This window comes from Podarcis muralis, chromosome 7 (assembly GCF_964188315.1).
Source record: "Podarcis muralis chromosome 7, rPodMur119.hap1.1, whole genome shotgun sequence".
Taxonomy (NCBI): Eukaryota; Metazoa; Chordata; class Lepidosauria; order Squamata; family Lacertidae; genus Podarcis; species Podarcis muralis.
In genome coordinates, this window is record NC_135661.1 from 51,456,771 (window position 1) to 51,473,618 (window position 16,848).

Consider the following 16,848-nt stretch of genomic DNA (forward strand, 5'->3'; position numbering starts at 1 on the left):
CTCAGGCAGTGGAAAATGTATTAATAATGACTGTGGGATATAGGAGAAAGATTGGATTCCATTCCACGAAAATGTATTTGAAAGTATTTGCAAATCTCCTCCCCTTTAAGACTGCAGCTAGATCAAGCTTTTCCCTCCTTCCTTTGTAGTGTTGAGTTTGGGTAGGCCCAAGAGCTCCCTGCAGGGACCCTGTGCACACCTGATGGTTTTCTGAGGCCAGCACCAGGAAGGATCAGCCCCTCTCATGATGTGGGGAGAGTGATCCTGCTTGGTGCTGGGCTTGGGTGTGCCCCAAAGCTCCCTGCATCAGCTGGGGTGAAGGGGGCGCAATCCTGCTTAGCACTGTGGCCCCACTTTATGCAAAGGCAACCAGCTTGGGGAGCTGCACAAAGCAGCTTTGGCCATCCTCGTCGTCATAGTCAAGCCCCACCCTTACCTATATGACGTAAGGTGCATGGTGGAGGGCCATGGCTTGCCCAAAATGGCCTCATGAGCTAATTGGGAAGTTGTGCAGGCCAAGGCTGGCCCAGAGGACAGCAGTTCCTCACCCTGATTTTGAGATACAACAATTTACCTCAGGAGCTGAAGGCTGCTTGCCTTGACCAAAGCAGAAGAGTGGTACTATTACTTCCCTTGATTTGGACACTATACTTTTGTTGATGCAGCCTAGAATAGCATTAGCTTTTTTTGCTGCTGCATCACACTGTTGGCTCATGTTAAGCTTGTGGTCTACCTAGATCCTTTTCATAAGTCCTGCTAGTAAGCCAGATGTCCTCTATCTTATATTAGTGCAGCTAGTTCTTCCTACCTAAGTGTAGAACCTTACATTGGTGGTTAGCCTCAAAGAAAGCACAGAAGCAGCAATAACCACTGAAGTACTGGTGTTAGTGGGAAACTTTGTTATTGTTGCGTTTGAAACTGGGAAAGTGAAAAAATTTTTTGTTTGTCAGGTGATGCAATATGACAGTGATTAGTACGGCATTCTCTTTTTAAAAACGGGGATTTCTCAGCAAATTATAAATGTTGAGTTGAAAATAAACAAGTACGGTAATGATTGTGTTACCATAGCTAAGTGTAAATTCCCGTGGGCTTTACAACTTGGTCTTGACACTGATCTGCAACTTGTGAATGCCTATTAAAGTATATGCACAGGGTCTTGCTTTGGAGGTATTTTTTGGAGGGGTCTGTCAGTGAATTTTCACAAGTTACATTGGTCACAGGTAGTTTGCCAGAAAACCCTTTCACCACAGTTTCCATTACCAAAAGTTTGACACGTTCCCATGAAACATTAGCTCTTTATGTATATTACCACAGGTTCAAAAAACATGTTTGATTCACACTTTTAGAAAAAACACATAACCAAATTGCAGGTGAATTATTGAGGTTGCAAAACTGTTGCATGTGTCACAAACAAATAACAGTGTTAACTGGAGTTAAATAATATTAGCTAAAACACAAATTATTCTGCAAAGAACCTCCAAACATTACACTGGTCACGACAGAAAAACCCCCAATCAAATTTCTCCCACAGCCCTGTTCCCCCCTCCATTTGAAATTGCTGCTTCTTTGGTTTCTATTTAATATTTTAACATTCTAAATTATATTTTATGGTTTTAGGTTTGAAAGCTACCCAGTGAGCAGTGTTATTGGGCACCCATACAAATGGCATAAATAAATACATAAGATGTTTATGCCATACACAGATTGTTTCACGTTAAAACCTGATGTGTTTAAAGTGGCACTGTTATAAACTGGGTAACGAATTTGCAATGTTACTTGAACTTCCAGTAGACGGTGACAGTAATTTGGTATTCAAAACATGGACTCATTTCTTTATAAAATGTTTTCCATGAAGCGATATTGCCTCTAAGAATCTAGTGTGAAAATTTGATATTCAAATTTTCAACAAACACTACCTGTGTATGCAAGTGAAATACTCCACATCCTTTAGCATTGTTCTTGCTTTCTTGTTGATGGATGATCTATGTAACTAAACAAATGAGCTCTGGGCTTACTGAAAGACAGTTTGCATTGTGAAATACAGAGCCTTCACACAATCAGCCAAAGCATATATTTTTACTGTATTTCCAGAAGCTCATTTTCAATGGCAGTTGATTGATGATTATGGTTTTATTTACTTATAGGCCATCTTTGAACACAAGTTTCCAAGGTGGTATATATGAAACAATTCATAGGACACACGTGTTAATACCAAAATAAGCAAACCAACATACCGTATTTTTCCATGTATAAGACTATTTTTTTTATTATAAGAAAATGTTAAAAATTGGGGGTCGTCTTATACACAGATAGTGCAGAGGGGGGACTGGTGATTGGTGGCAGCAGCGAGGAGATTGTCAGCGGCGATTGGGCGGATGATTGGCTGCTGCGGCAAGGCCTGCTGACGATTGGCTGCTGCTGGTGGCGAGCAGGCAGATGATTGATGGCTTCAGCATGGCGTGCAGTCAGGTGGGTGAGCAATTGTCAGCAATCCCCCCCCTCCCCGAAAAAGCTCAACAACTCTGGGCAATCTCTCCCCCCAAAAATCAACAACTCTGGGCAGCAACTTAAGTGTCATATCATTTCTGTAGGCCTGAAAAAAAGAAACAAATGTGTCTTCATCGGATGCCTAAAAACAACCAATGTGGGAAACAACTTTATCTTCATATGGAGAGAATTCAACTTCTGGGGTGCCACAATAGACAAGGCCCTGCTCTGAGGGGAAAGCAAATAGGCAGAGACAATGGTTAGGAAGAGGGTGTGGGAAAGGACTCGCTGAGATACCTGCCCAATGAAGCTCTTCTATATTCTGCACGCTTGGCAGAAGCAGCTTGTTGAGTGTGGCACAGCTGCTACACTAGCTTCTTGGCAGGAGGGGTGAGGTGCCAATCACCCTCTTGGATAGCAATGGTGACTCACCTGCCAGAAAGCTAGTGTAGAGGCTCTGCCCCACCCAGCAAGCCACTTCTGATTCTTGGGGAACATTTTGTTCCCCAGATATTGGACCAGAAGGGTATTTCATCACACAATCCAACCCCCTTGGAAATTATCAAGCTGTAACGCATCCTCCCCAGCAGCAAGGCTTTTTTCAGCCAGAACTCAGTTCTAGCATCTTTCAGGTGGGTGCCATTGCCATTATAAGAGTCCAAGGGAGGCATTCATGGTGAGTTCCAGCATCTCTTTTACTAGAAAAATAGCACTGTCTAGCAGTAAGTGATTCTCAGTTATGGAACACAAGGGCTTGCTGGCTATAGCAATGGGGCAGAAATTTGACTCTGTTTGCATTTAAAAGCAACACTACCTATTTCAAACTTTCTGAAACAAAATACAAACCGAAGCAAAGCCATCCTTGGAAATTCATATTTCTCTTAATTTTGTAATGCAGTTTTTCAGTCTGGTAATATATACAAAAATGCATATTCCAGGGTAAAGAGTTTGCAAAAAGGTATATGCTATGGAAAATAACATAGAGGAAAAAAGAGGGATTGCTTTGCAAAACTGGATATATATTAGGGAGAAATTGCCCTAATATGCTGGAGTTTTCATAAGAACTTTTTTTTTTAATCACAACAACTTGCGGAAATGTGGTGAAGATTAGAAAAATGAGAAACTGGGAAAAACCAAAATCAAAAGTTTCATCCACTCCTAGCTGGCTATGACGCTATTACTGTCTGAGTGGGTGGCAGGGCCCACGTGATAGCAATATAATATGATTGTGGTATCTCATGGCTGCTCAGAGTAGGGAATTTGGCTAACTCATATTAGACATAACACAATGTGAGAGAAAAAGAGGCGAGAAGTCACAAACATGTGGTGGACTCTCTCACTGTTTTTGGAAGCCTTTGGGTTAATTATGGTAATTACACATTTGTTCAAAACTGGTTGCACTTCTAGAGGCAAAGGGTTGAGGATGCCTCAGAGACCTCATCCAACCTACTGACTGACTGCTAGCTATCTCTTATCTAGATGCTGCATTGCATTTTCCCAGGTGCAAAACACTGCATTTGGGCAAATGTGGGACTTTCCAGGCACTGTGGGGAATTGCCCAGCTATGCTAAAATTCCTCCCCTGCTTACCAGAATCAATTTGAATAACACTGCCACACACATATATATGTATGTCCTGTTTTTCCCTTTTACTCTTTATAGCATGGCTGAGGAACCTGTAGCCCTCCAGATGTTGGTTCCCATCAGCCCAGCAAACATGCTCAGGAATGATGGGAGTTGTAGTTCAGTAACATCTGGAGGGCTTACAGCAGAGAACAAAAGTCCAGTAGTACTTTCAAGACTACAGCAAATGTACTGCCTATTAAGATCCCCAACCTGATGTTGTCCACTTTCTTTCAACCAAGGAAAGGAGACAATGTCAGCTTGTTCCAAATATTTATGTTAAACATGACTTTGTACAAATAAATATATATATATTTCAGTGTTCTTCACATTTTTAGTTACCCCTGAAAGGCAAATTCCTTTAAATTACAATGATGTGCAATTAATAATAATAATAATAATAATAATAATAATAATTTATTATTTATACCCCGCCCATCTGGCTGGGCTTCCCCAGCCACTCTGGGCGGCTTCCAAAAGAATATTAAAATACTATAATACATCAAACATTAAAAGCTTCCCGAAACAGGGAATTAAAACATGTTTCATGGCATTTATTTATATAAATGTGTGTATGAAATAAAATAATTAAAACGATGGTACATACAACATCTATTGTATGCCAATTAATACTTTCCCTGTTGACTGGAAATTCTAACCTATTGGGGTTGATAAATCTAACAGCTGGATGGCTAAACTGCAGTCCAGCTACAAAATGCCATAATGGTCCTACACTGTTTGGTTGTTTTTCTCACTCCCACACCCTTATTAGCAATTGGAACAAAGGTGGGAGTACAACTAGCTCAAGTGGGTGTCTTCCCATAAACCAGGTGATCTAAAATTTGTTTCTTGGCATACTACTGTTTTTTGCAGAACCATGACCATTAGTGGTAACTGTAAGTTGCTTTGCTTAGGATACATACTTTTTTGAAGTTGTAGGTACCAGACACCTATAACCCTAGCAAGTGCTAAAATACAAGCCAGGCTAGCTTCCTGTTTAGAGGTAATCACCTGGGTGATGGGCCATGAAAAGAACAAAGGAAAGGTGATGAGCCATTAAGGAAGCAAAGGAGAGGGGGCTCTGTGTGAGACAGCCCACTCGCAATTCACAGGTAGTGAGAAGGATGAAGCCAGAGTTTAGAGTTGGAAGTGTGTGTAATGTGACCTAGAAGTAAAACAGCAGGCTAGAAAGCCAGAGAGGCAGACCACAATGTTTGATTTCTCTTGAATTAAAGGCTGCGGCAATGGAAGAACAAGACCCTTTGGGGGTGTTAATGCTGTGAACCCTTCCATCATAGGCTCAAAATGTATATATGTGTAAATAAACCATATATCATAATGACACTACAGTCTCTGCTGTGCCTCATTTCCAAAAGCGATTGGGTAAGCGCTTGGAAAACGAGGGAGAGGTGGTGCTTGTATTTTCTGAAATGCTTTCCCTCTAACTGTGGTTCCAGGAATGTGATTGCAGAGAAGCAAGTGTGAACCAAGCTTAGACTCACAAGGAGTCACCTCCTAGGGTCTGACCATGTGACCTCTTAGGCTCCGCCCAGGCACCCCACTAAATCTAGGTGCCACCAGCCTTCAGTGGGTGAGGGGGTATCACTTAGAAGGGTGTGTAGCCTGTGGGGAGCCTCAGAGGTCAGACAGAGAGGATTAGGGCTACAATTAACCCCCCCTGCCTTAGAACAAACCTGCCCACCCTAGGAACCAAATATAGTTTTTCAACCAAATATTGCAGTGACCAGTGCTATTTTTCTAGAAAAAGAGGTACCAGAACTCACCATTAATGCCTCTCTTGTTCTCTTATAATAGCAACGGCATCCACGTGAGAGATGCCTGAACTGAGTTTTGGTGAGTTTTAGCTGAAAAAAAGCCCTGGTAGTCACTGATAACCCCACTGCTTTTTCATTGAGATGGTCAAATGCTGTTAGGCTGCATTTAATTTAATGCCTCCAGTTCATGCCTTCTTGTTGTGTCTTGACCTAACATGGAGATAATAGCCTAAATAATACGCTATTATGGAATGTGGGTTCTGTGTCTCCATTGCACATTAATGCACAGGTGATATTAAACATATGTCAACTTTTTACTAGTTTTGCTCCTGTTACTTTAAATAGTAGAAGTTTGGCAGGTGAAGCTTTTTCAGGCATGCAGATACAGGGAGGGGACAAGCTTCTTCTGCTACAGAGGCACAGGGGCAGAAAAAAGTTGGCAACCCCATGTTAAACTGATCTACAAATTTTAAGCACTAGTGAGGCTCAAAAATTGAATTGTTGTTGCCAGGTAGTTTCACAGATGGACCTAAGATTTACTGCACATATAAAACAGAGAGGTAGAAAAATTAAAGATTATTTAATACGCAACAGTCAGCATTTGCTTGCTTCATTCTTATGGGTGGAGAAATGAAATCAAGGTGTGACCCAGGAGTACTAACAAGATAGTGATCTTTTCCTGATCCCAGTCATCCAAGAGGAGTGCCTTAAAACTATCAAGTATTTACTCTTCTCATTCTAAAAATCACTTTATTTCACCATTGGGTATTAATGTTTTTATTATTGTTGTTTCAGAGAAGATCTGTCTAATATATCAGAATACAATTTACTGAATTCTTAATGTACACAGAGTATTTCTAAGCACACAAAATTAAAAATTAGCTGTCCAGAACTTTTGAATTGTTACTTGGGTCAGTTGTGCAACGATTATTTTTTAAAAAACATCTGAGCAATGAATAGTCCATTAACAAGAGGTAGGTAAATGTTCTAGTTAGTTTCGTAATACAAATAGATTTTGTGCCAAAGGGTATTAAGCAAATTAACTGAAGATGATCTGATCCAGATTGGTTCAGATTGGTATAAGAAAATTGTAGGTTTGAAATAAAGTTAGTTCAGCGACTGTGCCTTCCTGCGCAAAAGCTGGATTCCCAGAAGATAACCAAAACCTCTCTGGCAGATGCTTATCTTTCTCTTTAAAATATTTGAAATACCTTACGCAATCCCTTCCTTTTATTGTTTTATGAAATGTACATGCATGCTAAACTGATATTCCGGGAAGCTATGAACAACTTTTTCTTCATTTCTTGTCCACCGGGAAAGGAGACTTCAGTGATCCAAAATTCTTTCCCCTTTCTTTTGAGAAGCAGAAGTAAATCCCTCCTGGCTGTACATTTACTCAGTTTGTCTTTCTTTCTTTCCTAAAAAACCTCCTTATTTCAACTCTTCCCAGAAGAACTGAAACACTCAGAAGCGAGGCTGTTTTCACATGAAATTATGGAACTATTCACACAAAAATTGCCATGCTTAGTATGTCAGCACACAAAGTGATTTATAAAAAAAATATTTATCCCCTTTTCATCAGGCTTGTTCTTGTGCCCTCGACAGCATCCTGGCATAGCACAATGTAGCAGCTGCTGCTTTCCTCATCCTTTAAATCTAAGCAAATCAAAACATCTCAAGCTAAATATCTGCCTCTTGGATTGTTGTTCAAGGATACAAGACAGCTTAAAAAGGTTGGCAAATAAAGTTGCATGACAGGTAGAAATTCAGGAAGTGAAGCTTTCCCCAATCTTACATCCCCATGCCTGGTGTAATTGCACCCCTTTCCCAAAGGCAGCCAAACAGACCCAGGGGCAGAAAAACAACAAGGCAAGGCAGCCTAAGGGAAACCAGAGCAGTGGGGAAAATGAGTCAAGACTGACCCAAGAAAAAGCATTCCCTCCCCGCTTCCACTTACAGAAGCCAATTGGACAAGCAGATGAATCTTACTTAATATGGACCTGAGCCATCATTCTTTACTGCACCTGAGGGAGGCAGACTAATTTAGGAGGCACAGATTAACCTGTGTGGCACATAGTTCTGTCTTTGCTGCTCATTCACTACTCTGCCTGGGGCCTACTCACTGCTTGCTCAAACAAAGGCTGTAATGTAGCATTGGTGCTGCTGGTGTGCATTATATGACTAGAATATAGCACATGCTTGTTGCCTGGAGTAGTCAATGGTCTGGGCTGGTAGATTTTCTGTATGCTTACTCAGTTAGGGGCTGCGTTGCATTGGGAAAAGGGACTAAGTGAGACAGCCACCAGCCTAGGCCAGCAACAAATATTCATAGTTGTTGGGTGGGGTGCTGGCTCAGGAAAATTGGGTGGTTGTGGTGGGGAGGTATGTAGGGTGGCCACTTCACACATCATCCCCAAAAAGGAACCACATCACCACCACCCCACCCAGGACAAACGAAGACAAATTTGCATGAAATGTGACTGTTCTAATTTGAAAGTGTAGAAGCAGATTTGGAAATAATTACTATAATTTGAATAGAAATTTCTGTGCCTGCCCAGGAAAATAGCCTGGTGTTTTGCCATCACCCCACCCCCAGTACCTGCTGCCTTAGAGCGCCACGTCCGCCTACCAAATAAGAGTAGCTGCATGTACATGTCAAAAGTTATTTAATTGTAGTACATATTAATCAAATTGCTTTACTGCTGCTTCTCATCTATCCTAGCACATTTGCACACTGGAATACTGAAAGCTTAAAATGTGACTTAACAACTGAATTCAATTCTGCTGCACATTTTTTCTTAGCCTACCAACAACAAAAAATTGCTAGACAACTTTAAAAAGAAAAGAGTTTGGGGCTGAAATTTCAGTGAATTGGCCTGGAATTGTTCCAGGTCTAAGGGGGCTAACAGGCCTTCTTGTGGCAATAGCCCTGCAGTCCTAAACTAAGCTGACGCAGTTGCCTGAGGCATTTTTATTGATGTATTATTAATTTACATACTGCTTACATGTCAAAATGATGTTGGTTTGGCCTCCTGTCAAGATATCATTGCCAGACGTAGCATGAGAGATCCCAAGGTGGGGTCAGTGGTCTTCACCAGTGTTTGGATGCCAGGCACCATTTTGAATTAAGATGATGGACCAAAATGTAATATAGGATCCATCTGATTTGGGGCATGATGGATCCAAACTCACAAATTACCCTTTACCTCTCTCTCTCTCTCTCTCTCTCTCTATATATATATATGTAGCGGTGAGTGCCTAGGTATTTTAGAAACAAAAATTTCCCCGCTCGTGTGTGTGTGACCTGCCTCTCATAGATCTGTCATAGCCCTCTCAATTTAAGTTATATAAATATTCCACCCCTCTACCACGTTCACACACCTTATGTCCCATTCTGTATCTATCTGTCGATAGATCGATCTCTGAACATATGGATTGGATGTCACCCACCCTGTGTCCGGTTTTTTTTTAATTCTTCACCCACTTGCGTTTTCCCTCCCAAACCCATACGGGAGACGGAGGAGACTGGCCACGTGAGGAAGGTTTGCGTTTTGCACCTACACATCAGTGGACATACGACGGGGAGGAAGGGAAACGCGGGTGTGCCTGCTTGCATATACGCACAGACACACACACACACCTCTCTCTCTCTCTCTCTCTCTCTCTCTATATATATATATATATATATATATATATATGTGTGTGTGTACACACACACGGCGCGCTCTTTCCTTCCTCTCATTCATTTACACACACGTTGCGCCCGGGCGTCTCCCTCCGCCCCCCGCCCCTCCGCCGCCGCTCTGTGGTTCCGCCGGGTCACGTGGCCCTGCCCTCCCCCGGCCAACCCTCCGCGCCTGCCTCCCTCCCGGGGCTTGAGAAGCAGAAGTGGGGAGCCTTCCTGGGGCAGCAGGCGGCGAGGAGCAGGGCGGGCCGCCAGCGACGACCGAGCGAGGGGGACAACTCCGGCTCCCCGCCTCTGGGACTGAGGCGCAGGTGAGGGGAGACGCCGAGGGAGAAGGAAGGTACCCCCGCACTTACTTACCCTCTCCTCCTCCTCCAGCCCCACCGTGCGGAGCCCTCTTGCCTTCTCCTCGCCCTAGATTCGCGGGTTGGGGCGGCGGTTCCTCACACCTCCTTGCCTTCCTGTCCCGCCTCACTTAGTTATATGGCAGGTATTAAGAGGTGCGGGGCGGGTTGAGGGATCCCCTCCATCCCAGCTGCGGGCTATCTGTTGGTTGGTTTCTTTAAATACTCACTACTGCTACCGTAAAGATACTATCAGGGAGCCTTACAGTAAATGCAAAGAAGTTTTTTTGTTTGTTTTTACGGAAATTTAGAGAGCGCGAAGCAACAGATTAAAAACTGGCCGCGATATCAAGGCTGTGTACGTGTTCCGTGGGGTTATTTCGAGTGCTTTCCTTCCAACCCGAGACAGGTTGTGGTTACTTCGACATCTTTTTTTTCTCCTTCCTGCCGCTGACCCGTTGTTGCCCACTAAGTGATAGCGCTGGGGATCAGAAGTTGCCCGGAAAGACTCAGCCAGGGAAACTGGTTGGCGTGTCTCGGCTGTGTAGGGAACACGTCGTTCTGCACATGCTCTACGGGCACTCACTTGACAGCCTTCCTATTACTGCAATTAGACTTATATCACATGCTTCCTCTCAAAGGACCCCAGGGCATCCTTAAACAAGTTGTGGCTGCTTTGCATCTTCTTCCTCTTCAGTTCACACCCCCACTCTTTTTTGGACTTCACTAGTTAGTAGATTAAAAAGGTGTTTAGTCTTAAATATGGCTGGAAATGCCCTTTAGCTTGACGCCTGGCAAGGCTGGAGGGGAGCTAAGTCTATGCACATACTCTGGGGTACTGCCTCCCCCTCCTTCCCTCCTCCAGCTCTGATAGAAAGGAACTAATTGCACATGCTCTTGGCCACTCTGTTATATTAAGGCGCTGCACCTCCACCACTTCTCCAGTTTCTTGGAGACTTTGCTCAGGGTAGCTGAGGACTTGTATCTAGATGGGACTTTATCTGTAGCAGCACTTCGTTTATAGAAATCTTGCTAGCAGGCCCATTGGGCCACCTAACTACTTAGTCTCAGGTCCCTCCTTGCTTAGTCAAAATTTACTTTTTCTTTGCACAGACTTTTTAACAAGGAGATTGTTCCTGGAAGAGTGCTGCAGCTTATTTTCTTTAGTTTTTTGTTATATATTTTTTCAGCTTCTCATTACTTCACCCTTTGCCATTTGCCTTTAGTGTCGTTGAACAGAAAGGCAACACATCAATAGGTTTTGTAATAAATCAGTCTTCCTCTGGGGAGCCTTGACTCTTGACCCAGTGGACAACCTTGCTTTTGACAAAGTGACTAAGGACTCTCTGCTTCATTTGCTGCCACCTCTGTCTCACTGAAGAGTCTGCTGCAAAAGAGGGAAGGAAACTAGCTGTCCGCCCTCCCTCTCCCCCCATTTACTTTTCCCCCAACAGAGAGGTGGGTGGGTTAGTAACAGCACCAATTTAAATGTAGAGTGAAGGAAGGAAAGGTAGTGGTGTGAACAAAGGTGAATCTGGGTTCAGAGAAAATGTGTGTGTGAACCTTGTAGGAAGGAAACAGATATGTTTATCGCTATTTCAAATGTATGAACATTGTTTTAAAGTTGAAAAGCCAATTTTTTATGCTAACCTAAGTCTCTGGGTTGCCCCTGAAAAGGAAGGGGTTTCTGTAGCCTCCCAAACTCCCTCAATTTATGCTGGGTTAGGGAAGGGGATTTGTCTGGGGAGCAGTGGACGCTTCATACAGCAGAGCAGAAGGAACAACTTCAGGTAGGGTATTTTTGTTGTTGGTTCAGTATATGGTCATCTTCATACCTGATATTGGATGGAAAAAAGTGAGGAATGCTTAAAAAAAAAAGGGATTATTTGCATTGTGAGGAAAAAGGAAAATTGATGACAAGCAGTGCAATCTTAAGCATGTCTACTCCAAAAAAAGTCAGTCCTAATGAGTTCAGTGGGACTTTCCACCAAGTGTGTAGGATTACAGTATGTATAATATCAAATACACCAAGTATCTAAGAACTGCAGTGCTCTTTCATGGGGCTGCTTTGATGCTGAAGCAACTGCCCATCTTCTTGTGCTCCCCACCTCCCTCTTTTACTACTACCTTTGATTAATAAACAATTAGAGTAGCTTTTATTCTGTCATAATCTCTAAGGCCAATCAAAGATGCCTGTTTTACCATATGTATGCCAGGTTCAAACAAGAAGGGGTTTTGTAATTTTCTCTTCTTGCTGTTCTTTAGGTCTGTTCTTTACATTTCCTAAAGCCTGATAAAGCAATGAAACTTTCTACATCCTTTGGACAATTAGGGTACTTGTGTTAAGCAACTTCTTATGTTAGTAGTAGTACACTTTAAAAAATGTAGACTAAAACTGTGTGTTCTCAAATTGTGTCACTCAACATGAATTCTCATGGGTTATAAAATCAGATAGATAAAGTGATCTTTCTGGACCATCTTCTCTCCGTGTATGTTCATTATTTGGTTTTGAGTTACTCAGAGCGGATAGCAGGTTTCAAACAATAGTGAAACTGTTTATAGATACTGTTTTATTTTCATTTATTTCACATGGTTGTTGTTGTGTGTATTAAGTTGCGTGTCTACAACAAGTCCAAGGACATAGAACATGCTGATCAGAAGAAAAGGAGTGTAAATGATGGTAACGAACCTTTATTTAATAAAATACAACTGGAGAGCTTCAGAAATTATTACACCTTACACATTTTGTGTTTTGAAGGGCATGGCCAGATGGGAGCTTCCTGTACTTTTGATTTCATGTTTTAGTGCCCAACTAAGCACATGGAAATAATTTCCTTTAAGGCAGTTGCAACATGACAAAGGAGATCTGATGGGTCATCCTGTAACACTGGTCCCAAGACTTTGGGATAGCAGCAATACATGACTGAACCCTTTGATGCTGAACTTCCCATGCCAAGATGTGTTGTATGATTAATTTATTATATTGTAGCTAGGTAACCCACATGTACAAACCCTGGTGCTTTGATGTTCTAGGCTTGGTACAAATAAATATCAAGGACCTAATTTTACACGGTACTACTAATTCATCTGAGTTACCTGTGGGCTTATGCATCATATCCAGTTTCACTGCTGATGTATAACTTCCAGCTGAGCTACTGGCTTTCAAATTGGTGTTTGGGCCTTGCATAGGCTAGGGGTTTCTGACTTGAGAGGGGAGGCAGTTTAACTACACACACACACAAATCCTCTCAATAAGGACTCAAGACAGAGTTCACTTGATGGTTTTTGCTAGCAAGAAGTGTGTGCTAATCATACTTCCCTGGTTTTGACTTCTTTGGAAGTTCACATTATTTGTTTAGACTAATCTGATCCACACTTGCACAAGTTTGTTAATTGATCTGTCATCCTTTGCAGATAGTTAACTTTATTTGCAGGCTAGGCAGAGAAGATGGTTGTGTAACTCAGCTGTGGCCACTAAGAACTCTTCCAGTAATTATCTAGGGAAATCTCTCCCTAGCTGCATGATATTTCCAGGTTCCAATGTAAATTAGAGCAGACTGTAATAAAAGCCAATGTAGTATTCCAGTGGTGGATCAAACCTATTATATTTTACCTGCAGAATTTCAAGATTCATAATTTAGTTTGTCTCCTTTTGTCATGCACACTGTAGGGTTTTGAGAATGTTTCAGACAATAATATTCCTGACATTCATAGATCCAGAGGCTTTCCACATAACCACTGACTATTTTTACTTCTTTTTAAGTCCTGGCCACAGAAAATTCTATATTTTTATCCTGTCTGTACTGTAATTGCTTCTCATTGTTCCATTTCTTGGTATTGCTGCCACTTCTTCAGTGCCTGTTAGTTGTATATATATTTTTGGTGCCATATTTTATTTTCAACTAAGAATTTCTGCACAAACAGTTATGTGTTATATGCCTGGGGTTTAGAGTGCAGGCATCACTTCAGGTGCTGAATACATTTGTCTGGCGTGCTGTGCAAACAAATAGGCATAAAACCTCTGACTTTGAAGGATAAAGTCTGCTGTGTAGGAAACTGCCATAATGAGTAATTATGATTTGTTCCATTGGATTTGTTCCAGCAGCTCAGGACCAGGGAGGGCAGACTTCATGCTAGCTGGATCTACTTTTGTGTTTTACTGGGACTCAAAGATCCACCAACTGGAGCACGGTGCACAGGATATACACTAAAATAAAAATAAAGAAGAAGAATTAAGTGCTCTGAGCTGCTGCTGAATTTAGGGATCTGTTCTAAGTACCAGAACTGAGCTACCCTCACAGTCCTTCCACACAAAACTCTTATTATGGTTCCCTCAGGCTTTCTTCATTTTAGCAATCTAATTTGGACAAGGGCGCAGGGAAAGAGTCATTTTGTTGGTGTTCATGTTAAACAATTGAGACTCAGAAATCCTTGCCTGTGTACTGCACATCATCTAGAGATCAACAGTACCAGTAGCCTCTGTTAAGATGGTGTTTGGTAATGCAGCATTTTTAAGCTCCCTGCAGGGAATTTGAGAGTAAGGATGTGAAACACTGTGAATAGCATTTGTTGAGGTTTGGTTCATATTTTCCTTTTCCACCAGTCAGCAAGGTGAAAATTAAAATGTCAAAATACCTCTCACTTTATGCTTTGCAAGGCAATTAAAAAAGGTAGGAGTGCAACCCATCCTGGACCTGGAGGTGTGTTTCAACTACAACCCATTTGCTCATAGCTATTTTGGGGGCAAGGGACGTGGGTGGCGCTGTGGGTAAAAGCCTTAGCGCCTAGGGCTTGCCGATCGAAAGGTTGGCAGTTCGAATCCCCGCGGCGGGGTGCGCTCCCGTTGTTCGGTCCCAGCGCCTGCCAACCTAGCAGTTCGAAAGCACTCCCGGGTGCAAGTAGATAAATAGGGACCGCTTACTAGCGGGAAGGTAAACGGCGTTTCCGTGTGCGGCTCTGGCTCGCCAGAGTAGCTTCGTCATGCTCGCCACGTGACCCGGAAGTGTCTCCGGACAGTGCTGGCCCCCGGCCTCTTGAGTGAGATGGGCGCACAACCCTAGAGTCTGTCAAGACTGGCCCGTACGGGCAGGGGTACCTTTACCTTTTATTTTGGGGGCAAGATGATTGAGAGGATGGTAGACAGCTTCTGGTGTACTTGGAGAAAAAGGATTATCTGGACCATTTCAGTCTGGCTGAGTTTGTCACTGAAACTGGGAGACAGGTGTCAGGAACGTAGCCCTGTTAATTCTCCTTGAACTTTGTTGCTTTGGTTATATTTGATGATGGTATCTTCCTGGAATGCTTCTGTCAGCTGGGAGTGGGAGTCATGGAGCTATGGTGGCTCTGCTTTCACTCTTCCCTATAGGGTCATTTCCAGAGACTAGCATCGGGAGACCCCCTGATTGGTCCCTTGACAGTTATGCTGCAGGAGTCCTGCAGGGCTCCATCTTGACCTCTGAGTTTCTTAACATCTACATGAAACCTCTGGGATAAGGTATTATTCCATAAATTGTGAGGCTGAAATGCTTAAAAGATCACCTTTCTCTTCATCTGCTAGCCCAGGCTTTTAGATCTGCTGTGGAGGACCGTGTCATCCTGCCAATGAGGGAAGCCCACTGTGCAGTGACGGGGATCAGACCTTCTCAGTGGTGGCACCTTGCCTGTGGAATTTCCTATACCTGCAGGATAGGAAAACCCTCATCACTGAATTTTAGATGGTGTATTAAGACACTTCACTCAGGTCTTAGGAGCAAACAGATGCATTTTAGGCCAGATGTACTGATGCTACGTGCAGTGTTGTATTTTGTAGTGTTGCATTTTGACTATTGTTTTAAAGTAATGATTAAGGTTTCAGATGGTTTTTAAAATGTATTTTAAGTATCCTTTGTAAACTTCTCTGCAATCTTAACAGATGAAGGACAGTTTAAAAATCGAAGAAATTGGAATTGCAGTTAATTTATTCACTGTTAGAATGATAAACTACAAGATGCAATTCAGCCACATGTTATGTTAGGAGCAAATTGAATAAAATACTTCCATTAGTTTTTACATTCTTTTTCTATCACCTTTTTTCTTTTTCAGATTTCTTCTTTCCCCCATCCTTTTTTGTGTAATCTAGGGTCTTTTTTATTGATTCTTGGAGAATCTGAAAGGGCTATTGAACACATATGTTTCTATATATGTAAGTAGCTACCAGCATGAGTTTGACCAAACTGCGGGAGGCAGCGGAAGACAGGAGTGCCTGGCGTGCTCTGGTCCATGAGGTCACGAAGAGTCGGAAACAACTAAACGACTAAACAACAACAACAAAGTAGCATTGATTGCTTTGTTATACACAACTGCTATAAGATACCAGATATATGGTATATTGTAAACTTACAAATAAATAAAATAAAAAGTGAATAAATTAAGGAAAAAATTAAAAGGGTGAAATATTTGTGTTTCTAGAGCAAGATAGTGCTTTAAAAATTTCTAACTATTAACAGGCAAAAAGAAGGAGTTAAGCCGAAGATGAGGGCTATGAGAAGGAAAACAGGTATTGGGGCCTGGTTATTAACAAGGAAACTGAAACAAGAAGCTTGTAATAAAAAGTAGAGGGCAAAAAGGCTGAGGGGGAAGAACAATAAGGCAGATGCTGCTGTTTTTGGCTGAAGTTATTTTTGGGCTTTGGTTGAAGACGTTTCCCCAATCCTCTTTGTGTCCTGCTGTTGGTTGGTATGTATAGTATGATTCCAGAGGAAAGCTTGATAGTTATTTCTTCCTACTGTTTTTCACGAAGGAGAGCAGACTTGCTAATATTTGTGCCATGTAAGAAAAAACAGGAGAGGAGAGACCATAATTCACTGGTAATTCACAAGGTTTGAGTTTCAACTTTGCAATTGTATGGGTGTGGCAAAATAAAGAAATACTTCAAACTGGTAAATTTTACTATGCCA

General features: G+C 42.2%; 1 protein-coding gene across 3 annotated transcripts in view; it reads left to right on the forward strand.

Annotated features, from left to right (window-relative positions):
• The first annotated feature begins 9,732 nt into the window (after positions 1-9,732).
• Positions 9,733-16,848, forward strand: part of PLCG2 (phospholipase C gamma 2) — a 65,390-nt gene continuing 58,274 nt past the window's right edge. Inside the window, exon 1 of one of the 3 annotated variants that reach the window (XM_028739591.2) lies at positions 9,733-9,880. The gene's annotated coding sequence lies outside the window, so the exon portion shown is untranslated. Of the gene's footprint in view, positions 9,910-16,848 lie in introns of all 3 variants that reach the window. The other 2 variants (XM_028739596.2, XM_028739590.2) reach the window with 2 other exon arrangements.